At 35.2% G+C, this 26,446-nt stretch overlaps 1 long non-coding RNA gene across 2 annotated transcripts in view; it reads left to right on the forward strand.

The window, feature by feature from the left end:
* LOC110403048 overlaps window positions 1-26,446 on the forward strand; it is a 184,687-nt gene that overhangs the window by 39,043 nt on the left and 119,198 nt on the right. For both annotated transcript variants that reach the window (XR_002441464.1, XR_002441465.1), the window contains exon 3: window positions 13,069-13,188. This is a non-coding gene — a long non-coding RNA (uncharacterized LOC110403048). The remainder of the gene's footprint in view (window positions 1-13,068; window positions 13,189-26,446) is intronic.

The following is a 26,446-nucleotide window of genomic DNA, read 5'->3' on the forward strand; positions in this document are numbered from 1 at the left end:
TACTTTCTTGTAATCTAAATTGAGGCAGTCTGTTAGATTCAATCTTTTTTTCCCTGACACAATAATAGTAATGTATTTGAATCAAATAGACAATCAGTTCCTATAAATAATTTTTTCATGTTATTATCAGTGAAAATATTTTGTAGGTCTGAAAAAAACTGTTGGAAACCATACAAAACTACCTGAACAATAGAGAGGCACACTTTGTCTGAATCATCTCACCATTACTGTGTATATGTACAAGGGAAATGAAACAATGTTATTTCTACTTGGGCATCTGTTTTTAAACAGATACACTGCAAGATGAAACCTGAACCTATAGATGAAACTTTTTTTTCCCTATAGTCTATGTGGATATAATGGATTTTAATTTTAAGTTCACTGGAGGGGAATTCAAAACACTTGGATATTGGTAAACAATATTGCACAAAAATAAGAACTACGGCATAAGGGAAAAAACGTTATTTTTATGTCTTGTGAAGTTGACTAAGTTGCAGATATGTGAACTAAATTTGTATCAAATGTATATAGAGCTTTATCACTGAACAGTGTAGTGAAGAAAGGGGAAAAACAATATCGTAATAAGGTCAGAGGATGAGAAAATAACTGAGTAGTCCAGAAAATAAAGCCACACTGGGATCTCATAAACTGGGATATCATTCCTCTAGATAACAAAAACATTCAAAATATCGTTCACAATGAATATGTCCCTTGTGGGGACTTTAAATGATCCAAGCTTGCTTTGTCTGAAATAGTGTTTTTATAAAGAAAATTTTACAGCGAGGGAAAAGTTTTCCTTGTATCTCTGAACAATAAAGTCTGAAAATACATTATTGAAATTCTTTTTATGTATTTCTTCAGAAACCAGATCATGTTGGGCTTCTTTAAAGAAGCACAGATTGTGTAGATTTTATCTGATTTGTACAGTGTAATCATATTTATCTCATAATGTTTCTAGTTTATGACAGTCTTATAAATATTTCAGTTCTTTTTCAACATAAATACTTCAATTTCTAAGGGTCACAAATTTATATGAGTGCAAATAGCTCTAAGTAGTAGGGGTCCAAGCCATAGATCTGTGTTCAGATTTGGACCTAACTACTAAAGTGATGTATGCAGATACTCAGATACGTTGCTAGTGCTTGGATGTAAGTATCCAGTTATTATTTCATATACCTATTGGAAATTTCTCTAAGCAAAGTCTGTGGTATTCAGCACCGTATTTACTATTGCTAAATAACATATGGCTTCTGTTCTATAGATTGCAGATATTTTCTTATATATTAAGGAACATATCATCATTGGTTATTTAATCATTACTGAACTGGCTGGTTGGTTTTGGTTTTAAATCATCCTATCTACTCCTCAGTCTTACAAATAAGATTCTTTCAGAGTATTCAGATGGTCCATTGATACTTAAAAATTCTTATTTTCAGATCACAAAGCCTGTTCCACAGTAATAATCACTGAGCCTGCTCTATCCCTCATTTAAATACTCTTATTTTGTACAGCTGACAAAAAATATATATTTAACCATTTTATATCCCTCACCATACAGATAAAATTATCAGACATATCAGAGAAACCCAAGATATAGGATTACATATACAAAAAGAGAGTCCAAACATCTATGCAGATTTGGGTCACATTAATGCATTGACTATAAAGTCCCAAGCACGTTTATTTGCAGAACTATGAGGACTACTATTGAATCTTGCTATTATATATCTCTTCTGTGATATCTTTCTAGAGACAGCAATGTGGGATTTAAAAGTTTGAAAATACAGTTACAAAAAGAAAAACAAATGAATGGAAAATAGTACTTAATACAGGATGAAACTCAAATCCACGGATATTATCTAGTTAACTAACTAATATAGCTAAACATGATCACTATTTCTCTAATCAAGCAGAAATACCATTAAACAGTATTTCAGATCACTTAAAAGTCAGTATTCTCATTTGCAGTCTCAATTTTTAGTGGCGTTTCTGAAGATAATTAATCCCACAAATGAAGCTTCTGATGGAAAACATACAGAAGGCTTTCTTGCTGCAAGTTATTTTTGCAGCAGAACTACAGTATGTTCTTTCAATTACTATGGAGAGCAAACACATGCAGATATGGGTTAAGTTCAATCAGTTTGCCATCAGTCACGGAAGAAATTACAGAATCCATTTTAAGACACCAGTTGAGGAATCATTGGAAAGGCACAGCTTGATCAACAGTGAGTTTTTTCAAATATGAAGATCATGTTTTAAATACACTGAATCCTTAGAAGTTAGCATTACCATAGCCAGAAAGTTTTTGGGCTTTATTTTTCCCCTTCAGGCATTCATCAGTGTTTTATATCAAAGGTATGAAGTGATAAAATGTATGCAGAGTCATTAGATTGTAGACAACTTTTCATTTTGTAATGAAGGAGCCAAGTGAAGGAGAAAAAATAGAGCTGTGAGAAACTCCGAGCTGTTTCTTTTGCATGATTTTCCAACGTTTTTAAGATGCAACAGTTATCAAGAAAATTATGAATAGAGTTTTTGTGTAAATCTCCATAATATGATTGAATTTAGGAGTGATAAAGACAAAACAAATAATGTGTCAAGTATTAGTCCACTTTGGAGTACTTTGTGCATCAGGTTATTCACAAAGGAAGTGAATGCAGCACACTCTGATTTTCTTCTTCTTCTTCTTTTTTTTTTTTTTTTGGCTCTTCATCATTATTGAAATCTAGAAATAATTGTTTATTGAAAGAAAAATGTTGAAAACTGAAAGATAGAACAATTTCTAAAGGATAAAAATGTGAAATATCCCAATGCCAAAGGAACTAACTAGACATATCTGAGGTAACATTATCTACAGTAGCCAAAATATTCTGGTGTTAAGTACCAGGGAGTAAGATTGTGCTTCCTTAAAATCCACCAAATTCCTACTTCTGCTGATTTTTCTAGTGGTAAAAGGAAAAGTGTGACAGGAAAGGGTCACTGGATAGACAAGAGTATAAATTATTTACCTTCTTAATGATTTCAGTAAACCAGTTTTTTAGCTTTATCTGTCTTGATTATTTGAAACTGAATGTTTTGTGCAGGAAATGAAAATAGGTTGATTAAGCATATTCTCATCCTCACCCCATGCATCCAGTAAATTACTATGACACCCTGTGATGTAGGATAGCTACAATGCAGAGGTAATAGATGGGAAATTGTTTCAGGCCCCAGTGCTTCTGGTGTATGATTATGTTACAGGCTAGCAATCATAGAAATTGCCTCTGAAAGTCATATACGGCTCACCCATTCACTGAGCTGCTCACAGAATCCAGAGGATTTGTGTGCTTCAGGAAAGCATATGTTATAGAAGAATTATTTATAATGAAGTCTTGTAGATGAGTCTTATTTCTCTAACTTCTTCATGTGGATTATAGCTTATGAAGATGGGAAAGAAGAGTTATACTGAATTGTTCTGTAAGTCATTATCTTCCCTTGACATATGGCACAATTTCTTGTTGGGAGCAGATGCTGTCAGTGTAGCAACCTAGCACCAATGAAGACATTGTTAGTTGTATGGTTACATTACAGTGAGTGGATAATTAGTTGTTTTACATCTACTTTTACTTTATTTTGACAATTAGGAAGTTTAACAAGAAAAGGCTATGGCTTTTCTACTTCAATCAGAATGCAGGCTTAAGAATTGATGACTATGTATAGCACACTGCTTTTGATTTCAATTTAAATTGAACCAGCATTGAAATATCAGGTCCTGTGAATGTTTTTATCATAGATTTACTTAAGCTTGTGTTGTAAATTGAATTAGGCTAAATGTATTAGGTATTACGTATCTGTGTTCTTTCTGAAAAGTTTCATTTCAGGCATTTAGAAAGTAATACTGTCAGTTTTATTCAATATCCATAGTCGTGTATCATATCTATCAAAAAGCAAAGGATTTTTCTTTTTCAGAGAGAATGGAAAATATGATTTACAGATATTCTACATATCTCTGCTTTTCTATGAAAGCTATGAAGGAAAGGATGATTATATTTTCTGTCTTTAGAGTAGACTGTTAATACTAGTTTGTAACTACTCTCTGGACATACTAGGGTCTAACAACAACAGTGAGATCAATAGAAAAATAGTCAGGTGAGGCCATCTAACAGGCACCTGAGACAGATGCATGCTGCTGGGTGAGTCAGATGCAGGAAAAAAGACAGCCTTCACGGACTGAACTGTTCAGTTTTCATTTCTGACAGTAGTTTCTGATGTAAGGAGAGCATTCCCTTGCCTTCAGGGAAGCTTTGGTTTATTCCTCCCGTAGTCTACAGGTACAATGACCAACATCCAGAGTTTTTACATCTGGAAATAGTCAGAAATTTAGGAAGCAGTCAGGTTCAGTGGCTGAAGAAAACAGTATTCTCAGTTCCTCATTAGATGCGCCTTAGGATCCCCATCATTTTTCGGAATGGTGGTCTCAGTTTTATTTTCTATCATTTAATAAATAGATGTCTAACTATACCAAACTTTACGTGTGTGACCTAATACTGTTTGCACAATCAAAGCAAACCCTCCCCAGAGATTTTATGCTACATATCTCAGTCTGATAATGAGGACAGCGGTAACTGAACAGATTACACTGTACATATTTTACAGGTTAATATCACAAATCCAAGCTCCTAATAAGCCATACTTTTCATTACATGATTTTCTTATTGTATCTATGTAGTATTCACGTCTTTAATGCTCATTTCAGCTGGAAGACACGTAAGAAATTACCTAGCAGTGTAGAGATATCAATTGTCTACCTCCTTACTGACAACTGTAATGACAAACTAAAGGCAATAAATATTATTTTCTAGTTTTTTTTAATCAGATGTTTGCAGCCATTTGAACCTTCAAAAGTAACTCAAATGTGTCCCATGCTGAAAAACATTCAATAAAAGATACTTTTTCATTTTGTCAAGTTCTGCTAATACTTTTTAATAATTCAAATTAGTAGTATGGAAATTAATAATATAAACTACTTTAAATTGTGAGTCTTTTAAGATATCTCCTGGGACTCTTCTGGATATCATCTTTTACCAGCTTTACTGAAGTAAACCAGCACTGATTTCCTGCTGAAGCTGCGGATGCTCAGTATCATTTGTGACTGTTAGGTCATCTTCTAAGGGGCTGAAAGAGAGACAATACTTTACTCTTCATGTTCTGAGAAATGTTGTGGCCATCAGTCTGTCACTTTTTGCACTTCTATGCATATGCTGTAATGGTATACTGTGTTCATTTTCTGAGTACATTTCTCAGTTCCATAAAATAATATGTCTTAAAGAAGATGAAGTTCATATTATGAAACAGTACATCAGCTGGCTTTTACAGGACATTACTTAACTACAGAGAATTAACATTAGGTATGAAATAGTGGAAATAACAGAACACAGTTTGCTATAACTGAATATTTACTTCAGCTTGTTCAGGCTTTCGGTAAATATAAGCTTACAAATATTTTGGAGCAATATGTAAAAACAAGAAATGAAAAGTCAAAAATAACTTCATTCATATGTTACATACCTTTCAGAAAGGATGTAATAACAAAACTAACCCAAGTTGGTCCTCTTCTTATTAACTCCTTTAACCTGTGGTTTTCTGATAGCAGAAGACCAAGCTCATTGTTTTGCTTCACACACAAAGCTCTTTATTCAATTAAAACACAATATTGAAAATGATAATTTATATAAACATCTACTGCAAAGGTTGTATGTGTCAAGTGCTTGTTTCCTGGCAGTGTTTCTTACAGCAGTTTGATTTTATGCAGCCCATCTGGAACAAACTCCAGGAGCATTTTAACTCTAGAATATATTTTTATCTTTGGTCTCCAGATGGTCCAGCTCCTTAGAGTTTTACTAGTCAAGTCACAAATAAAGTTATCTATGCAAATATAATAATCAACAAAGATAAATGATTGCATTTAGAAAAAAAAAAAAAGAAGAAAATTGTCAGCTACAGTGCTACAGTGCAGAGCCCACAGTTGACTTCTTCTATTGATATCTACCCACAGAAAATTAGAATTAAACTGCATAATTTGTTTTCTAATGAGGAACCTCATTGGTGATCTCTTTGCTTGTTGCAGGTGCTGTACACAGGCCCAGAACAGAATCCCTGGATGGATTGTTGGGAACAGTGAGCTTGTCCCCATGGCAAGGCCATGGTCCTAGCAACTCTCTGTCCTCATGCAACATCCACTCCACCACTCCTTCATAGATTCATAGAATCATAGAATGGCCTGGGTTAAAAAGGACCTCAAAGATCATCTAGTTTCAACTCCTCTGCTGTGGGCAGGGCTGTGAACCACTAGACCAGGCTACCCAGAGCCACATCCAGCCTTACCTTGAATGTCTCCAGGGATGGGGTATCCCCAGCCCCTCTGGGCAACATGTTCCAGTGCGTCACCACCCTCTGAGTGAAAAACTCCCTCCTAATATCTAACCTATATCTCCCCTGTCTTAGTTTAGTTTTCCTTGGTAGAAGCAATCTTTTGAAATAGATTTTTTTTTGTGATTTCCTTAGAAATCAGCAAAAAAGTGTCACTATTAACTGCTGAAAGGTGAATGACTTCCAACGATATTCCAGACCCATGGAATATATCAAGAACTGTGGGATCTATCTTTTCAAGAAAGAGTAGGGAACATCCTTGCTGCTGTCAATTTAAAATGCAAACAAAGCAAAGTTAAATATCAATCAAGTTCTCATTTTTGGTATGAAATTTAAACTAATTTACTTTGAGGACTGCTTTTTTAAAATTATTTTATCATATATCCCATAATACTCAAAACCACACATCTGTTTACCCAGTAGCACTTTGACGCAGGGATTCGGTGATGCCTTTCTAGGCCAGCACTTGTGCTGATATTGACCTTCCCAGTTGCCACAGAGGTAATGGTGAGAGTACTAGTACTGCACTCATATGCGCTTCTGCTCTTGCTTGAGCTTGCAGCTTGGATAAAAGAAGAGGCAGATCACCTCTGAATGTGACAGATGTACTTCCCCTCAGCACTGCCTGATGAATGCTGTTTATAACTGCTGGAGAATAAAGAGTGGTGACACAGCACTATTGAACAGACCCAGACAGGTTAACATAAACATTTTATACTACCAGTTTTGTAATTTTTAAAGACTTCATTACAGATAGCTAAGTGGCTGAGGAAACAGGTAGTTCATAATCATTCTGAGTATATTCTAATGATAATTAAAGTTTGCAGAGAAGCTGTCGAGATGGAAGTGTGCTGGCAGCCACAGATAGAGCACACCTACTTCCAGGAGGTAAGCTGTACCCACCCACCATGGCTCCTGTCTAGTTATGTCTCACCATCTCCTTGCTAGACACAAACAGTTGGAGAAGAAAAAGGAATGGAAATTCTAGTTAAATCTGCTAATAAAAGCAAACAACAAAAACAAAAAGAAAATAAAACAAACAAACAAAAACCCTCCCCTAAGAAACCTACAACACCAAAAAAAACAGGAATAGCAAAAGCTTTTCAAGTGAACACTTGACTAAGTAAGTCAGGTTACCTGTGGAGCTGTACATGATTTCAAGTATGAATTCATGCTGGAGAAGGCAGCCTCCTGAGGTTTAATGAACTCTGTACAAACAATAGGGAAGTTTTCCATCAAAGTCATAAATTTTATTTCCATTACTTCTACAATCATGAAATAAGTGGCTGCTTAATGTAGCTGGATGAAATTGTCTGAGTTGAAAACAGAAAGTGATTTTTACTAGGGATCTTAGAACTCTAGTTGGGCCAGAGAACAACCTAGAGAATAAGGCAGCAAACTGTCTGCAACAACATTACTGTGAGCCAATAAAATCTAGAGCTGCTCTAAAACAAGTGTGGATAACCTTCTGTTACCACAGTGCTCCGTTGTAAGATCCAACAGTCCAAAATACAGGGACCAATACACTAGAGACTTCCAGTTTACTCTGAGGCAATTCTTTTCTTAAGCCAATGTTATTACGGCACTTTTAATGAAGACAAACACTTTTTTTTCCTCCCACTGAAGTACTTTTTTGTCTACTCCCCAGACCCAATTTTGTTAGCTTTTAACATTCACAGTATGTGTCATACTGAGAAATCTTGTACCTTCTGCAGTGTTTACTGGAGAAAAAAACAGCTGGTCACAGCAGCTTAAACATATGACATTTTAACCAGAAGTTATTCAGAAAAAGACAACTCTCTCTGTAACAAGAGAGAGTGAGCTGTAGAGCTGCCTGTTGTTAAATTGGGTATTGTCTCATTAAATTTCTAAGCATAGTGTCAGGAAAGATTAGGTGCAGACTGACAGATTCGACTGGCTCAACAACTTTGCCACAATCACGCAGGAAACATTAGCTCAGCTATTAAGGATATACATATGCTAAAATAACAGATTAAATATCCTATAATTATAACTTCTCTGACAGACACTTTCTGCCATATGAATTTGATGTCATTAGAGTTCTTTAAGTATCCCATAAAACAAATGTACCCTTGCCAAATGTTGAAAAGAGAGAAATTAGGGAAGAAGACAAAAATTTTATTCTGTGGCTTGGTCTTTTTTTGTGTGTGTCAGGAATATCCTTATCAAATAAACTGAACAAAGTGAAATGTACTTCAAACCTTCTGTCAAAATCCGAGTCTATCCCAAAGACTTCCTCAGGTTTCAAAACATCCCTTTTTCCATCTTAAAGGCTGTCATATCTCCCATTTATGAAATGGAAACATGGCAGTACCATTACTAAGGTAATCACACTGTGTTGCAGGACCACATTTCTCTGTGAAATATTCGGCTTAAATTCTAGGCCAAAGAGTGATGCCTTAGAAGGAAAGTGAACATTTGCATGAAATTTGAATGAGTCATACATAAACTATGACATATGAATCTGTGAATGTTTAAAGCTCTGAATTTTGACTTTATCTTAAAGGCAAAATTTCTGTTTTGTCTAAGTTTTGGCTGGTCTTGAAGAAAAAAAAAAGACATCTCCTCCAGTGTATTTGCTAAAATATGGGGAGGGCTTGCATTCCTCAGCCCCTCCTGCCGTCACTGTTGTGACGAAGCCGAGGGCTGAGGCAGATGGACTCATGATGGCTGCTGAAACCCCAGGGCATTCTGGAGCTGACACGCTCCTCCTTCTCTGTCCTGGCTGTTCCTCACACTTTTTTCCTCACTTCCTTCCTCAAGCACCTCTCCCCTGAGGCACCCTGAACATGACTGCTGAGCCGGACCATGCACTGTGCTGAGGCTGGCTGGAACCGGCCAGAACTGGCTGGAACCAGCTGTGTGCAGCACGGGGCAGCCCCAGCATTACCTCACCGAAGTTGACTCCACGTGCACCCACTACACACAGTCACATCTCTGTGCAAAGAAATGAAAATATAGCAAAACCTTATTCATTGCATCAGAAGTTTTGCTTTATAACCGTGAGACCTGACCACTCCTAAAACCTCCCTCAGCTGCCAGAGGAGGCTGGAATGGCGGCCACTGCATGCAGGATCAACTTCTGCCTTCTGTAGTGTCTGAGGTATGAGCTCCCCAGCCTGTGAGGAAAATCCTCACAGTCATGCTGATCCGTGCAAGTTTCTGCGTGTTCTACTTTAAACTAGGACCTATCCCTGACAGTGTCTTCATTTGTCTGAGAGTAAACGTGTCCTGTTAGTGAAGTTGGAGGAGTTTTAGATATTGTCTCGGCTGTAGTCCATCTGTGCCACAGCTCCTTTAAAATCAATATGGGCAAAAGGGCTACTTCACAGGTGCAAGGTGAGAAAAGGGTTTTCGAGCTAAAGCCCTGCAGGTGTATTTTGGAGAAAGGCTATTTGGGAATCTTATCATTTTTATTAAATTATGGGAGCTGGAGAGCTTTTTGCTCGAGTGTGTGCTAGGCCTTCTCAGCCAAGGAACTCTTTATCCATTACACAATTAAACATAGATAAAACTATCACAAGAAATACAGAAGAGCTGAGAAGTCACAACATTAGAAAAAGCAATCAGTAGAACAAAATAGACTTTATTTGATAGCATTTAATACCTAAAAATAATTGATCAAGTGCTCCTCATATACACTTGCACTTAGCTAGTGTATTTTCTATGATGATCACATATATCAGTCTCAGCCAGCCTTGCTGTTTCTAAAGTTGCCTTTGATTAGCTTCACCCTAGCAAGGGGTAAGTTTTATAGCCACAGCACCGGGCATTTGTTTTAGGTTTTCCTCTCTAATTTGTTGCACCTGAACAAAAAAAGTAATTGCAGACCATAATACTGTTTGGGTTAGAGTGAGAACCACAAAGGAACCTTGCTTTTCTTTAAAGAAAAGTTAGCAAAAGAGCCAAGAAATCCATGCTTGTTTTTGTAGGATAACAATGTGCAGTATAAATAGTATCTGTCAACTTTTTAGAGGTGAAGTATTTAACTCTAAAATGTTATCCCCTATGGGAAAATATGCTTGATGTTGTTAGTAGGTGGAAGTGATTTGTTATGACTGGAATGTGGTCACAGTAGTATAAATCATAGGTAACTTGGTAGAATGGAAGCCTTTTGTTGTAACTATACAGTGTGTTTTTAATTTAATATTGGTGTGCTGCTAATAATTATTATCCTTTTGTGTTTTCAAAGACGTAATGGGGAAGAAATGTATGTTCATGAAAATAAACTTCCTCCATATCAACGCTGTATAAGCTTTTTTTTTGAAACCAGGAACTGTATCATCATTCTGTGATTTTAAGTTTTCAAATTAGTGCTATATTTCAGGTGCAACTGCACCATCTTGGAATTTGATTGGTAGCTGATGGTATACATGAATTTATGGCTTAGATGAGAGCAGTCCTTTTGGTTTGATAGTAGAAGGGGAAGAAATTACACAAGCAAGGTTTTGACCAGATTTTGTTCTTCTGCCTGGTTTGTACTTCAAGACAAGCAATAGTGCTCCATAAAGCAAAGGTTCTGAGACTGAAGGATCTTCTTAGTGCAAGGTCAACTTACAGCAGGTGTTGTCAAATTATAGTTAATACTTCAGCTAAAATCAGTTTTGCAATCAGAAAATCAGTCAGCTGAGCAACTCTTCTCACATGTATTCAGTTCATTTGGGTTCTCTAAATTCTTACTCTTTTTTTGAAGACACTCTCTAAACAAAACTCATTTTAAGAAAATGCTCTTTCTTTTAATTGAGCTTAAAATAAATCTGTGATCTTTGTGGGTGAAACAGCTTTTATATAAGATACATGTTACAGATTTCACAAAATGTGATTTTTTATTGCTTTTATAAGGAGAAAATCAACAGAAGAATTCTTGGCTGATAAAGAGCAGTGTTTCATTAAAGATAGGGTTTACAGTTTAATGTGCACAGGAAGTGGAAAGCAGTAGCTTCATTGGTAATAATGGCAGTTGTGATTTAGCGTGTGAAATACAGAAGGTTCATCTCTATTTTCAATGCCAGAAATATATCAAGTCTGTGCTAATTTTTGGTTGTTAAACTCCATATCAGCTGAGCTGAAATATTGTATATACAAAACTTAAAGTATATCAAGTCTGTGCTAATTTTTGGTTGTTAAACTCCATATCAGCTGAGCTGAAATATTGTATATACAAAACTTAAAGTACTTCTTTGCTTTTATTGCTCTGCCTGACAAAAAGTCTTTTTTTGTTATTAATTCCAATGCAGAGCAACAGGAAAAACATATGCTTACCATGCGATAGTGGTACAAACAAGTTTCTCCACAGAAAGGAGCCACTACCAGAACTGCTGAAACTTGAATATTTTATTAGTGTTCCCCATCAGTTATGACCATTTTACAGCAGTCATAAAAGAGATACTAATCAGAAAAAAAATCAATATGTTAATTAGAAAAAAAATCAGTTCAACAATGGAGAAATCCTCTTGAAAGTGCAGGAAATAGCTAATTATTTTCAGAGCTGAACAGGAGCTCAAGTTTTCTGAAACTGTCAGAGACCTGAGAAGTAGAAAATGGGAAAAAGTGACAGAACCATAATTTTTTGACAGTACTGGCTCTTTCTGTGAGAATTTTCAGGATTTTTAAAGAGTTTAATTCACATTAAGATTCTGAAATACAAAGTGATTCATAAAGAGAAAAAGGAAAGTTAGCAGTAAAAAACAGTATTTCTTTTCAAAACAGCATAGAAAGCTATTAATTCTGCTTAGCCTGCTTAAATTCTGGGTTCATCACATCTTTAAAATGTGACGACTTTATTTTATTGTTTCTTTAATGATTTGGGGGTTTTATTACTTATTTATTTTATTTTATTCCTCTCTTCCTTTGTTTATAATGTATCAGATAAAACTAGTCCTGGTGGACCATTCTGCTCTTTAAGGTTAAAAAAAAAAATTAAAAAAAATCTCCACAGGAAATTCTGTGAATAGTTCTATTAGAAAAACAAAACAAAGTCCTATATAGGAAGAGGCTTTATGACTAGTATAATTTTGGCAGTGTACGCAGTATTCATAGTGCATGGAACTTCTTTAAAAGGGCTTTGTAAATCTATTTGTACCTATGTTTCCTTCAGCCTGTCTGTTTAATTCAGGGACTTGCTTTTACAAGAAACTAAAATTATTTTTACCTATCTTTGAGCTTTCTTCTGCCTTTTCAACTTTACTACAGCTTTCTCTACTCCCTTGATCAGTGTTGGCTCTAAGGCTCTTCCTATTGCTTTCACTTCTTTTTTTTGCAAAATGATTTATTCTGTTCACTGAAAGTCTTCTGTAAAGTTCAGTTTTGCGTCTCATCTAGTTTATCTAGTTTCCATAAAGTGCCAATCGAATTTTCTTGTGGGACATGTTGCTTTTTTTTTTTTTTTTTTTTATCTTCAGTAGATCTATGTTTTCACTGGGGCGTCTAAGCTTGCATCAATATTTAAATAATTCAATAAAAAATATCTCTGTTGCTTACTATCTGATGTTTTGGACTTTTTTTTCTGTCAAAAATACAGCATATTATGTCAGAGTACCGGATAGTCTTAAGAGCCTGTGTGTGGCTTGTTTGTGTGTGTGTTGGTTGTTATGTTGTTGGGCTTTTTTTCTCTCTAATCATTGGGGTTTTTCTTCACAGGTGCTGACAATTGTCTGTGCTCCAAACCAGCTGGATACAAGGTAGTTCTTGCTCAAAAGTCGTGTGGCAGAGTTACTGGAAAAAGGAGCTGAAGCTACTGTATCCCACCTTTTGCTTCAGGTAAGCTAGATATAGCTTTAACTTCTCTCTCTTGTTCTGTTCTGGGATACAAAGAGCTTGAATTGACGTTGAAAATGGACTCCTTAGGGACTAATGCTACGCAAAGTACGCATTAAGGACTGTACACATCACTGAGCATCTTTTGGGGCCTGGCAAACTTCTAATAAGGATTTTAAAGGTTTCTTGCTTTGGTTTTAGTAGCAACATCTCACAAATTATGTGGGGTTTTTTTTGTTGTTTTTTTTTTTTGTTTTCTGGATGAAACACTTTCATAGAGTCTTTATACATACTTTTTGAATTTAAAATTATTAAGTACAACATAAAAACACTTTAAAAGGTTTCACCTATGTTGGAAAAAGTGTTTTGTTTATTGCATCAGAAGAGTGTTTTCCTGCAAGGTTTACTCAAAGGTGGATGGAGTGATTATATTTTCATTGTGTGTAGATAACTTATATCCCCATGGTCCAAAAACAGAATTTTCTCTTTTTTTTTTTTTTTATGACTAGTAGAGCTGTATGTAATATGGCATGACAAATTTCTTGTTGTTGTTTTGCTCATTAAGTCTTATGTGATATTACAGTTTATTGTTAGAAAGATATTAAGGGTTTATAGGGAGAGAAAAATAATTGGTGAAAGACATAACTTACTGAATTGAAAAGACCTACATATGGATTTGTACTTAGCTCGTATTTCCTATATTTCAGTTTATATTCATCAATATACATTAAGATGTACATAAAGATTTAAGTAGGGCTCCTTCATAAGGTAACTTTGGCTTTAAAAATAATGTGTATATTGTTCGTGTATGTTTAGAATGTTACTGGTGTAGGTCATTTCACAGAAATCTTTCTTATGGACCTCTAAAATTGTCTTTTCAACTATCAGTTGAGAAACTAGTAATTACGGCTATACAGGAAGTAAGCCTCACTTTGTGGAGGAGAAGGAAATGTAATAATATTGTTATGCAAATAGGTATCTTCAGGTAGATCTTAATAGGAATTAGTAACAGTGTGGAAGGAAATTTTTCTTTGAAATAAAGGTAAAAAAAATTCAATCAGTGGAACTTATTCTAACTTCAAATACTTTTTTTTACTTTTGGTAAAATTTTATTTCAAGTACTGTTGACATCCAAATCTAGGTTGTGAATAGAGCTAACAGATAAATAAATTAGATATTAAATGGTCTATACTCACCTCTAGTGTAGTCAAATAATGAAGACCGCTTGTTAGTGTTATGTCGATAATGAACAGAAAGAGGAAGAAAAGGCTTAACAGTGTTTTACCAGTGCAGCTGGGAGAGAAGTGTAGTCAACTCTCTAGCTGCAATGACCTTAAGGGAAGAAACATCTTGACTTGAATCTATGAAGATGTAGCCCTTAGTAACTGGACATTCCTACTTCTTTGACGCCTGCAAAAAATATTGGACAAGATACGAGGAATAATATCTCCTCATGTAGTCAAAAAAAACAAAACAAAACAAAAAAAAACAAACATCCTGGTGAACTATAGTTCACGATGTGGTCAATTTTTAAATTATCAACTTTGAAAGTCAGTGTTTATGTGCGCTTGAGTTTTTTGAATTTGGAGGTGATTTTATATCTTGATCAATGAAATGATTAGAAGTAAATATGTTACCTGTATTTCCATGACTTTTAATATGAATTGCATTAAATAGCAATGCAGCTCTGTTAGCATAAGTTAGTTCTTGCCATGTACAAAATGGGAAACCACAGTGGAATTCAGTGTATCATGAATAGGCTACGTGGAACTTGTCCTGGCAATAGCCTTAAAACTTATTTCTAAAAAATCAGTATCTTAGTGGTTAGATTTGAATGATGAAACTGACTTAAAACAAATGAAGTTACAGGAACAAATAACTAATGTTAATTTTGAAATGGTTAGTTTGAACTGTTTTTTGTTATCTTTAAAGAACAAATGAATTCAGATAAGCTTGTATATGTTATGCATATCTTAAATTATGGACGTAAGAATAAAACAGTTTATAAGCACAGTTGTCTTTCAAATAGAAGAGAAAGAGATGCAAAATAAGAATTAAATGAAAGAATATATCTGGTACATTTCATACAGAAATGAAACACTCTTCAAGAAATGTACACTATTAGCTAGATGTTGCTCTGTGATGGTTAGTTTTTAATTTGAAATGGTATCTCAAAATTTCATCTTTAAAATTTCATTATTTATCTAGTGCAATCTTGTGAAGTTTCTGGAAATTAGTGACATGTTGAAGCTGAGATTGTCACTTACTGAAGAAAGGTATCTTAATATCTGGTTAAGTTACTTGCAGGTTTTTAACTTCAGAGAGAACAGTGAGTGATGTTTTTTCTTTCAAAAGGGACTGCTTTTAAGTCCTTAAAATTTTCTTCTAAAATCAAATCTGTGTAAGTGGAATCGTATCCAACACAAAACTTCATTATGCTAGTGGAACAAAATCACTTTAAAGGATCATTATCATTAGCAGCAATGATGGCTTGGCAAGGAAAATTACTCTGACAATCACAGAATTGGGTCAATTTGAACTGTGTTGCAGATCTGTTGATTTCCTCATCTGTTTCTCACCCCAAAAGCAGAACAAACCTTGTCTGGTTATTTCTTGAATGAAATTATATTTTTGTTTTACATCGGTTTTAATGTTTACATGAACTACCAGACTACACCGTTAATAACAAACAGAAGACTTTAATAACAGCTTCAATTTCTTTTTTGTATGAATATTTCATCTCACTCATGCTAGGGAAGCAAAAAGCAAGAGAAAAAGTCAAAGCTTCTGATTATGCTGTAGAGTTTCATGCTACAACCTTATTTTCCATTATTAATTTCCTTTTTAGCTTTTTCTGATTGAAAATTATATACAAATAGAAAAGGACATTTTGTTTTGACTACTTAGGATCTCTGTGCATGGGGTGGGCAGGATGTCGGTAGAAATTTTGGTTCAGTTCTGTGTTTGAAACCCCTGTGCAGATTTGCTGGGCTAAGTATAAATGAGGGTTTTTAATTGCATGAATCCTCTGACAAGCATGGTGTGTTTTTTGGTTGCCAGCACTCACAGAAGCCCGAACTTGGAGTAGTTTATGCTTAAGAATTTGAAGCCTGCCTTTAAAATAAGGAACCTCACAAAGCATAAGTGGCCACAATGTCTTTAGCTATACAGTGTTGCGTGACATGCAAAACTAATAGCTTTTAATTAAAGCATAAATTGAATTCTCTTCCAACAGACACCTAAATCACAATCTTTCACTTCAATGATCAGCTCATGTCTTAAGGTATTTGCCTCTGTGTTTGAAAAAGTGAAGTGCATAATGGTTAAAGCTAGAGAATGTTAATGAGGATATTTCCTATTGATTAGAACAAAAACTAGAACTAAATCTTGGTTTATAGTGCAACTCACTTCATATATAGTCGTAATGTATATATGTTGGTGTGGTTCAATACATGTGCATATATAGTATGGGTAGGTAAATACATTCATGTGTGTATATATAAAAATAGTACTTTTTCTTATTTCTTCTTTTAATAAGTGTGAACTTACCTTTGCTGTAATATCTCTGAAACTTGAACATGCTTATAAATACTAAAAATAAAAACAGTCAGTTAAAGTATTTGCTTAATATTCTCTAGAATTAATCTCACCTGGATCTCTTCAGCAATCTCTAGCTTATCATATGTAATGTCAAATATGTCATGATTTTGCTTTCCATTTGCAACATGCTAGTTTCCCTGCTTGCTCTGGCTTCTGATGTTGTAAGTAAGAATGACTAATAGCTCTCTGTGTACTTTCTTGCACACAACTTGAGCGCTTTATCGTCAGAGGTTTTGCACTTGAAAATATGTGGAAGTTTTAGTCAGTGGAAGGTGTTTTCATAATAAGAGTAGAAGAGAATTAAATTGTTGATGCTATTTAAAAGGCAATATTCTAGTTACTAGGCTGCTTTTATCACCTGAGAACTGTCACTTCAGGCCTGTACCAGAATTCATGTGATGTTCAAACCTCCAGCTCTGGGGACACCTTTAGCCACAAACTGACAGAATTGCCAGAAATGGCTTTGTGGTTCTTTTTCATTTTTCTTTATGGTTGTACTCTGGTCATGTGTATCCCCTGAACTCCTGATCTTGCTGACTGTTCCTGTGATGATGTATGGTTGCAACATGTCATCCGTGTGCTGTGAGAACCTATTATACTGCTATACATCTTCAGAAACCTCTCTCTCTCAAGGCAGGTTACTATTATATATCATTAAAATGATGACTGGTAAGAACAGGCATTCCAGAGAGGGAATCTCAAAGTTCTATATGGGGGAAAAAATACTAGTTTATAGATGAGTTGAAAAAATATTGGATACAATAGGTGGGAGTTGTAATATAAATAATATTAAAATTAAATCTTATTTGTAATATAAATTTTGTTTCTAAAAAGAAGTTTCTAGATTGTAAAAACCCTCATGCACTGCAGAAAACATTTATAACCTAGATTTTTATGCATAAGACCTACTGTGCTCTGCTATAACTCATTGTGTTTTGACAAGTGTGGCCAGTTTGTGCAGAACTAAGTGTAAGAAGCATTTTGAAATTAAAGGGGACTGCAGAAGTTTTCAGAGTCTAAATGATAAATACAGAATTCATAATATGGAACTGTCTACAATGCCATACTAAAGCTATATTACTTTCCCAGTGTCTCAGAAGAGATCATTTCAGTGATGACGTGTTTGAGAAGATGAGTACCAAGAGGAAGCTGTGGCTTCTGCTCGTAAGAGTTTCCAAACATATGGAAACTGTAAGTGACTGCAGATTCTACAGGCGCATACAACTCCCATTGAAGCTGCCAGGAACTAACTGATTATATCCAGGAATAGAGTTTGACTCAGAATGTTTGTTGTAACCTTGTTATCATAGTAATCTTGGTCAACATGTCTTGTTAGTGAGAATTCTATATTTTCTTATCCATTAGCAATTCTTTCTAATGCAGATACATTTTCTAGTTTGTAACCTAAAATGGTATTTGTCCTCAAAAATAATAAAAAACTAGGACTGTAAGTATTCAAGTGAAGGTAGGGAATTAATGTTTTATCTCTTTCCACTCCACCAATGACACGCTGCAGTGAATTAAGTTGCTGAAACCTGCCTGTCCTTTCCTTCTCAGCAGAGACCATAAAAATCCGTCTCCACAACTGTAACAGAAAAGTTGAGTTACAAACCAAATGGTTTTAAAACAAACCAACCAAGACGGCAACTCCATTACATTAAAAACTCTCAGTGTAAGATACTAAGATTAAGAGGGGAGGAAAAAAATCTACCGATGCAAAAGAATATGAGGAAGAAACGTTGTTAGAAGTTGAATTTGAAAACGCTATTTTTTAAGTAAAGTTCTGAATATCTAAGTATTCCATCTTCTGGAATGTGCTATGTGCACATAATATCCAGAAAAAGCTGCGTATTTTTAATTCTAACTCTGAAACAGTAGATTATTGGAGAAAAATATACAAGAAAATAGCATATTCTAGATTCTTAAAAAGGCATACTCAGTGATAGCATTTAATATGACTATGCAAGCATATTCTTGTTATATGTTATGTCAGCCCCATCTGTTGAAGGAACAGAGTGATTATGACCTGCCTTGCTTCCCCTTTGAATTTAAATTATTGCCAGAAGCAGCACAAAAATGAGAATCGGACTGTGGTGTTACCCATGTACCAGCTCAGTTGTCTCGCACAGTGTGCATAAGGGGCACGCGAATCTTCATATCTCCCTGTGTATCTACATAGGGAGGGCAGTAGCTGTACCTGAATGCATGTACTGACTACTGCTGTTATTATTTATGGTCTTATTCTTAAAGTTTACTTAATATATCACACGTTGATCTAACCTGGTTATATATATGAATCTCAGATTTTGTTAAAACATCAGCAGTCTTCAGGCAAGTTGTATTTAATATATAAACAAGTCTCAAATGTTTTTCTGCCTTTAAAATGATTCTCACGCACTACCCTTTCATTGACATCTTAATGAAATCAGATGTAAGTCAGACTACAATATAAGCAATTATTGTAACATTAGAATGAGTTAAACTAAAAAGTAAATTAAACTCCTTCCTTCTGGTGTATTGATCTTCTGAACCCATGTTTTTGCACTGGGAACAGTTTTAAGCATGTAGACTCTTTCAAATCCTGGGTGCCTATTTTCTATAAATACAATTTCTCCTCTGTTTTCTGGGCTTTTTATGTTTATAGCTATCAGACTGACACCCCTCTTTCAGTGTAAGTAATAAAAAAAGACATCTGCTAGTTGTTTTTTTAAACTCTTCAATTCAGTCATTTCTTTTCAAATTAATTTCTTTTTGTTATGCTTTTCCTACATAATTCACTGAGTATTCTGTCCCTTGAAGATAGTGTCTCTTGATCTACCGTATAATTCTTGAGATAATCAGCACTATCAGGATGTTTTTATTGTTATAAACTGATAGTAAGCACAGAAAAGCTCAGTCAAATGGAAAACCAATGGCGTCAGACAAAGACATAAATTTTGTTTCAGTGTAACTCCTACATTAACTGAAGTATGTTACTTTGAAAGCTTGGAACCTTCTGAAGTTCTATTTTGTTCTCTGATAAGTTTGGAGACTTTGGTTAGTTCATTATTGTTGCTTACTCTGTTGTTTTTTGTTTGTTTGTTTTAGAGATTACTCTATGACCTCTTTTGGTCAGCTTGTCTAGTCTGCTGGCCATTTCTAGCAGTCTTCAGATGAAAAATTGGTTTACAGTGGCTTAAATTTGCCTCTCCCCTGTGTTTAATTACATAGCTATTTCTGACTCATATTGCTTTATTATTATAAGTAGTGTTTTGCGTTTAATTCTGGATTAATGCTCAGCCTTTGATCACCTGAAACTGTTGAGATGAAGTAACCTTTTTGCAGCAGTCAGCTTTCAATTGTATTTCTTCCTGCTGCTAACCCCTTTGTACTCCTCTGGCTCACGTGAAGGTTTGCATGCTTCCAATAATCAGTTACCCAATATTGATGTCAATATTGTAATTTCCCTTCCTGTCCTGTGTTCCATGTTTTGCCTTTGTGTGCAAATAAAATTGAACTAATTTGTTAGTTTATCACATTGAGCAAATTAATCCATAAATTTCTTGGTCTTTAGTGCTTACAATGGCATGTTGTTGCTCTTTTTCCAAGGCTATGTTAAATTTTCTTTACAGGAACTTAGTTTTATCTGTTTTCCCTCATTTAAGATAATTGTATAATTTTAAGTGGATGAAGCTTAACTTTTCTGGATCTTTTTTTTTTTTTTTTTCCCCCCTCTGTGAGTCTTTTCAATAGCTCTTGTTTTCCCATCTGGATTATTCTGAAAACCTTATGATTAAATATAGAATCAAAAACAGCTAGCTCTGGACTTACAGTTTCTTTCCAATGATTATAGTTTGCATACCACTCAATAATTTATTTGGACAAAGTCCAAATTTGATCTTCCTGGCTTAATGATATGTTTTTCTTTCCTATATTCGGTGGTAACTTTAGCTTTTGCAGTAATATTCTTATCAAAATTGATTTTAATTATTCTTGAAAAGATTATTTCATAAGGAATAAGATTATAGTTTTTACTGAAATGCAATGTTACCTACACCATTTTCATTCCATCCACTGATTGTTTTACCTGATTAAATAAAAATACTACTTTTATCTAGCAAAGCTTCATCTTGTCACCCTGGAAGATGCATATTCTAAAATAAATGAAAAGTAGAATTAAGAGTTAAACAATACATCAAACTGATTGCAGATAACATGCTATTTACAAGTGCTTCACAACAAGATGACATTGTACCTGGTGTTTCATCTCATATAAGTCAATAAACTCAGAAAGCACCATTCCTACCAAATGCATTTTGAGAATCTTTAAAATGTAATCTGAACAATTATCTTGTCAAAGTTTAAAAGAAAAAAAATTGAAAATAAGATAACTTTAAATTTCCATACAACAACAACAACAAAAACACAAAAAACCAACAAGAATAACTATTTTTACAAGTTTCTGTCAAAGTATTTGAAAATAAATGAAAAAAAGTTAGTTAATTCTGGTGGGAATGATTATAGACAACTGGATGAGTCTGTGTTATTCCTTTCTTATACTCTCTGGGTTATTTGATATTATATTTTTCACCAGCACCAGTGATCAGCTCTCATACTGCTGCTTTTTTCTGACAGAAAAGAATGTTTGCTGTTACTCATATTTGTAACATTTCTAAACTGAAAATCACCTTTAATAATCACCTGTCATAATGTGAATTGTTTCATTCTCATGTGCTTCAATTTATAATATTTATAGTAAGCAAATACTACTTATATCACCTATACTTTATAGTTAGTTTTACTGGTCCTTAGAGAGACCGGTAATATATCACAGGTGGATCTCAAATTTTCAGTCAAATGAGACCAATTATGAAAGAAAATAATTTTCCCTGAAAAAGGTAGTAACTATATTTTCAATTGGGTAGCAGAGATGGCATTATCCCTTTGTCTGAACAGCGCCTAAAGAGGCAATGATCTTGGGGGGAAACATCTGGATTAGGCTGGCTATGTAAGGCTTGGTTATCCTGCTGAGTTTCATGAGTCCAAATGCTTCTGCTTTTTTTTTTCCCTAATTGGGCAATCAATTTAATTGTTGGGAAATAATTATCACTGATAAATTTATTCTTATTTGTCAAGTCATTTCACAAGTTACACTAAACTTAAGAATACTCATAGTAAGGCCTATGAAATAAGGAAAGAAATTATAAATGAGTAAACTTCTTTTGAGAGTATTCTTTGTGTGTATGAGCACCAGGTTAGCTGTTGCTGTGAAATAATGACATAGGTAACAGGGTTACAGTAGTGCTAAACCTCACATGATCATTACATGATCCTGTGTAATTTTTAGCATTTAATTTACTAATTGGTCAGATTCTGGCCTTGTTTTCTCTCAGGATTTATGCATGATTTTAGATAGTGTAGAAAGGATGATGCTTCAAAAGAAAACCTTGAATAGGTGAGCCTAAAATTTGTCATTTAGTTTTTATGTGTTAGCATTAAGAACTAAACATAATCTCAAGAGTACTTAAGAATATTTAGTGTAATCTTAAAGGTACTTAATGTCACAGAAAGTCAGACAATAGGCAGGAAAAGGGAGACTTTTCCAGTGCTCTGTGCAAGTCTCAACAATGCTGTAGTATAAATAACTATGAGAGATGAGAGAATCCTTTCCTTACTGTTGGCTAATCTTTTACTGCATACACAGAGTTGAATCTGTTTTCTTTAATAATACAGTGTATTGCTTTTGAAATGTAGTGGTAGTGGCAAAGATAAATGATTTTTCAAAAGTATTTCAGACAGGAATAGCAGACAGGAAGTTAGATTTATTTATTGATATTTATGGAGAATGTACTTGCATTCTACTTGAGTATTCCATGCACAAGTCTATGATTTCCCTACTTCAGGTTAGGGACTTGACCCTGTGTCTTTCCCAGGTGGTTTCATGAACACTTGATTATGATTTACTTTAGGATAAGCAGTTATTCATCCTAATAGCTTCTACTGCTAAAGTTACTTTGTTTGTCATAAATGATTAAACACTTTTTTAACTCTGGCAAGGCAGTAAAAGACTGTTTAGCTGGTCTGATTCATGAGTGTGCTTAACACACGAGGAAATAGGCACAGAAAGCATAATGAAACCAGTAATGTTATTTGTCACTTCATTGCTCCTGGACTTGAAATGCAAGTGTTCCTGTGTATTTATGGCTGTATTTTTAAAAAATTATTCAGTGTTAAACATCTTCATGGAATTTTGCAGCACCTATTCAGTAATAAAAAGCATGTGGTCCATGTGCTTAATAGGCCCATGGGTGTTCCAAAGAGGCATAAAACTGCAATAGCCGAACAGCTGGCACTCATCTAGGGGTGCCTGTACCTTAAGCATTGATGTAGGTTTATTTTTATCATTTTCTGTGTTGCTTGCCATTGGATTAAAAATGATATTAAATATTTTGATGTAGTCTCAAATCTTTTAACATTTTCTACTCATGTACCATGACCTATTAATGCTACCTTTTCTGGTAAATGTTACACTTGCATTCAGATGATCACATTAACTTTATTTGCCTGTCACAAGTATAGTAAGTATTTGGCCTTTGGTCTGCTGATTTTTATGTATTTCTCATTTTAAAATTTGGACTCCTGTCAATATTGAGGAAAGGGAGCGCTTTCAGAAAAATACATCAGTGTCTGTTAGTCACTTCTTCAGTTTAGGCTTTTGTTTCATTTGTAATGTTATAGCTTAATGATCCCTTAAGCTTAATTATATCCATGGACTATCATGGAGTCTACTTGATGGAGAAGATCTTCATAGAATCGTTTGAGTTGGAAAGGACCTTTAAAGATCAACTAGTCCAATTCCCCTGCAATGAACAGGGACATCTACAGTTCCATCAGGTTGCTCAGAGCCATTCCAGACTGACCTTGAATGTCTCCGGGGATGGTGCATCCACCCACAGGTGCCTCTGGGCAACCTGTGCCAGTGCTTCACTACCCTTCTCACAAAAACCTTTGTACTTATATCTGGTCTAAATCTCACCTCTTTTAGTTTGAAACCATTTCCTCCTGTCCTATCACAACAGACCTGACTAAAGAATCTGTCCCCTTTCTTGTAGCCCCCTTTTTAGATACTGAAAGGCTGCTTTCAGGTCTCCCTGGAGCCTTCCCTTCTCCAGGCTGAACGGCCCCAGCTCTCTCAGTCTGTCTTCATAGGAGAGGTGTTCCATCCCTTGGATCGCTTTTGTGGCCTTTCTCTAGATGCCCTCCAACAGGTCCGTGATCTGCTGTTCTGAGGGCTTCACATCTGGACGCAGTACTCTAGGTGAGGTCTCAGTACAGAGCAGAGGGGCAGGATCACCTCCCTCACCCTGCTGGCCACGCTGCTGTTGATGCAGCCGAGGATCCTGTTGGCTTTCTGGAATGTGAGGGCTCATTGCTGGTTCATGTCCAGCTTGCCATCAGCCAGTACCTTCAAGTCCTTTTCAGCAGGGCTGTGCTGAATGCGTGCTCAGATGCCAGTCAGAGAAGGCAAACACTGACTAGAAAATTATTTTCTTGTAAAAGAAGATTTCTTCATTCTTTTTAGTAGGATGTGCTTGAAACTTTTGTGTGACTATTTTTCTTTTTTTTTTTTCTTTTCCTTCCCCACCAAAATGTGCTGTCGAGGGATCCACCATACGAAGTTTACACCTACTTTGTATGAATTTCTCAAGAAGTTTCTTGAAATATTCCCCAAATACTTTCTGGGATTTTTCTGTTTGCTTTTTAGAAATCTCCTCTGTTTTTTTCTCTGTCACTCTTCATGAATCCCTGTTGTGCAGTCTATGACACAGAGCATCAGAAACTTGATGAATTTGCTAGGTTTATGGTACGTGTGTCTGTGTGTGGGAAGGGGGCTTTTTAATAGCCTGTTTGAAACATAAGAAAACTAAAGTACTTCTTAAATTTTAATCTACTGGATGCGAAGGCTTGTCATCTCTTCCCGTAATACAAATTTTTTACACCATATGTCTGTTCTGTTTCTTTTATGTTACAAGCTTTTTGGAATGAGGACTATTTTTGCTTGGTGTACAGTTGAATAGAGTGGAATTCCTGCCTTTCTTGTCTCTTAGTCATGATCATGGAGGTAGTATCTATAAAGCAGAAATGAAAGGCAGTAGGAGCATAGAAGTGAAATGGAGGAAAGCTGGGAGTGCATTACTTGAACAAATAGTTCCATAGATGCGTGTACTGAAAAAGGCTTTGAATGTGGTGAGAAGGCACAAAAACACAGAATCAGTGATGAAACTCTTAAAATGGGAAGAGAATTGGCAAGAAACTTTCTTTCAAGTGTCCTCCAGTAATCAGTTTAGGATAATGTATATCTATTAATATAAGAAGTACAATATATTTAAAACTGTCCTTATAGTTATGTATATTAATCTTTCCTATGCCATAGTAAATGCAAGTTTAAAGCTGCTCAACACCAGGCTATTAATATTGTTATCTTGGTGGAACATGTGACCCCAGAGTTGCTTCACATTTGAATTCAGTTAAAGGTCTGACAGTGGAATAATACAGACATTATCAATATGGTGCAGTTTGATCCTGTTTTGAAGTACTTTCACAGAGATGCACTAGAGTTTATTATTAAAGATTTGCTGCTTTTATTGATCAGTCATGCAGATCACACTATCATCATGATTTTCTTTAGTTGTTAAGTATTAAGGCACCTGCGTACAAGCAATGCACAATGAAATGACTTTCCTGAGTCAGAAATCTGGAAAGGATTACTAGTGTGAAGGATGAAGAACACACACGGAATTGACTGCAGCTACAAGGAAGAGCACATGGATACTGAAAGCCTGAGGTTCTGTATATTTGAGGGATGGAAAAAATCAAGGGTAAGCGTTGCTGAAGAAAGAATGCTTATTTTGTTCTGTGTTGCATTATTACAGTGAGTAAAATACATTGTTTTAAGATCAAATATGTGTGTGTGGTCAAGGAAAGAAGAGAAACACTACTATATTGGAATTTATGAGCTTGGTATTTATGCAGGAGCCGAACTGATAATCTGGGAGAATGGATCCTTTGAATATCTGTGTGGGTGGTGAGGTGGGAGGAATGATAAAAATTTCTTAGCACAGCTTTATCCATATGCTTAGCACTTGAAGTTAGAGCTAAACTGCTTTGTTTGTACTCATATGCTAGCAGCCTATCGTGGTGCAAAAGGCTTCCAAGTAGCGTGAATGTAGCTAGCCAGAAGTTGCTTTTCTGACCTATGCTCCTGTAACTGTTCAAGTCATGGTTTTATTTGGTTGCAAAGTAAATGTTTTCCTTTGCAGCAGAAGAATGTTGAAATTTTGTTCTTTGAGACCTGTGTGCTATTGACTGTGGGCTTTCAGTTTCCAGATTCCCTGCAGGCCATGACTGCCTGTGCCCCAGTGCATATCTTCTGTTTTGAATTCAGTGCAGTTCTCTTAATGCTAGCTATAACAGGGAAATTGTAATATGTTTGATGATGATAAAGAAACTAGGATGGTAGTGCCTTAGCTTGAATATCTTGCACACTGTGGAATTTTTTTTTCTCACTAACCTTGTTCAAAATATTGATACTGAGGAGACTGAGCACTGTGTTATTCAAGTTTATCTTATATTTAACACAGCAGGTGACATTGTTACTGAAAATAAAACAAGTGAAAGGCCA

Source organism: Numida meleagris, chromosome 8 (genome assembly GCF_002078875.1).
Source record: "Numida meleagris isolate 19003 breed g44 Domestic line chromosome 8, NumMel1.0, whole genome shotgun sequence".
Lineage (NCBI taxonomy): Eukaryota > Metazoa > Chordata > Aves > Galliformes > Numididae > Numida > Numida meleagris.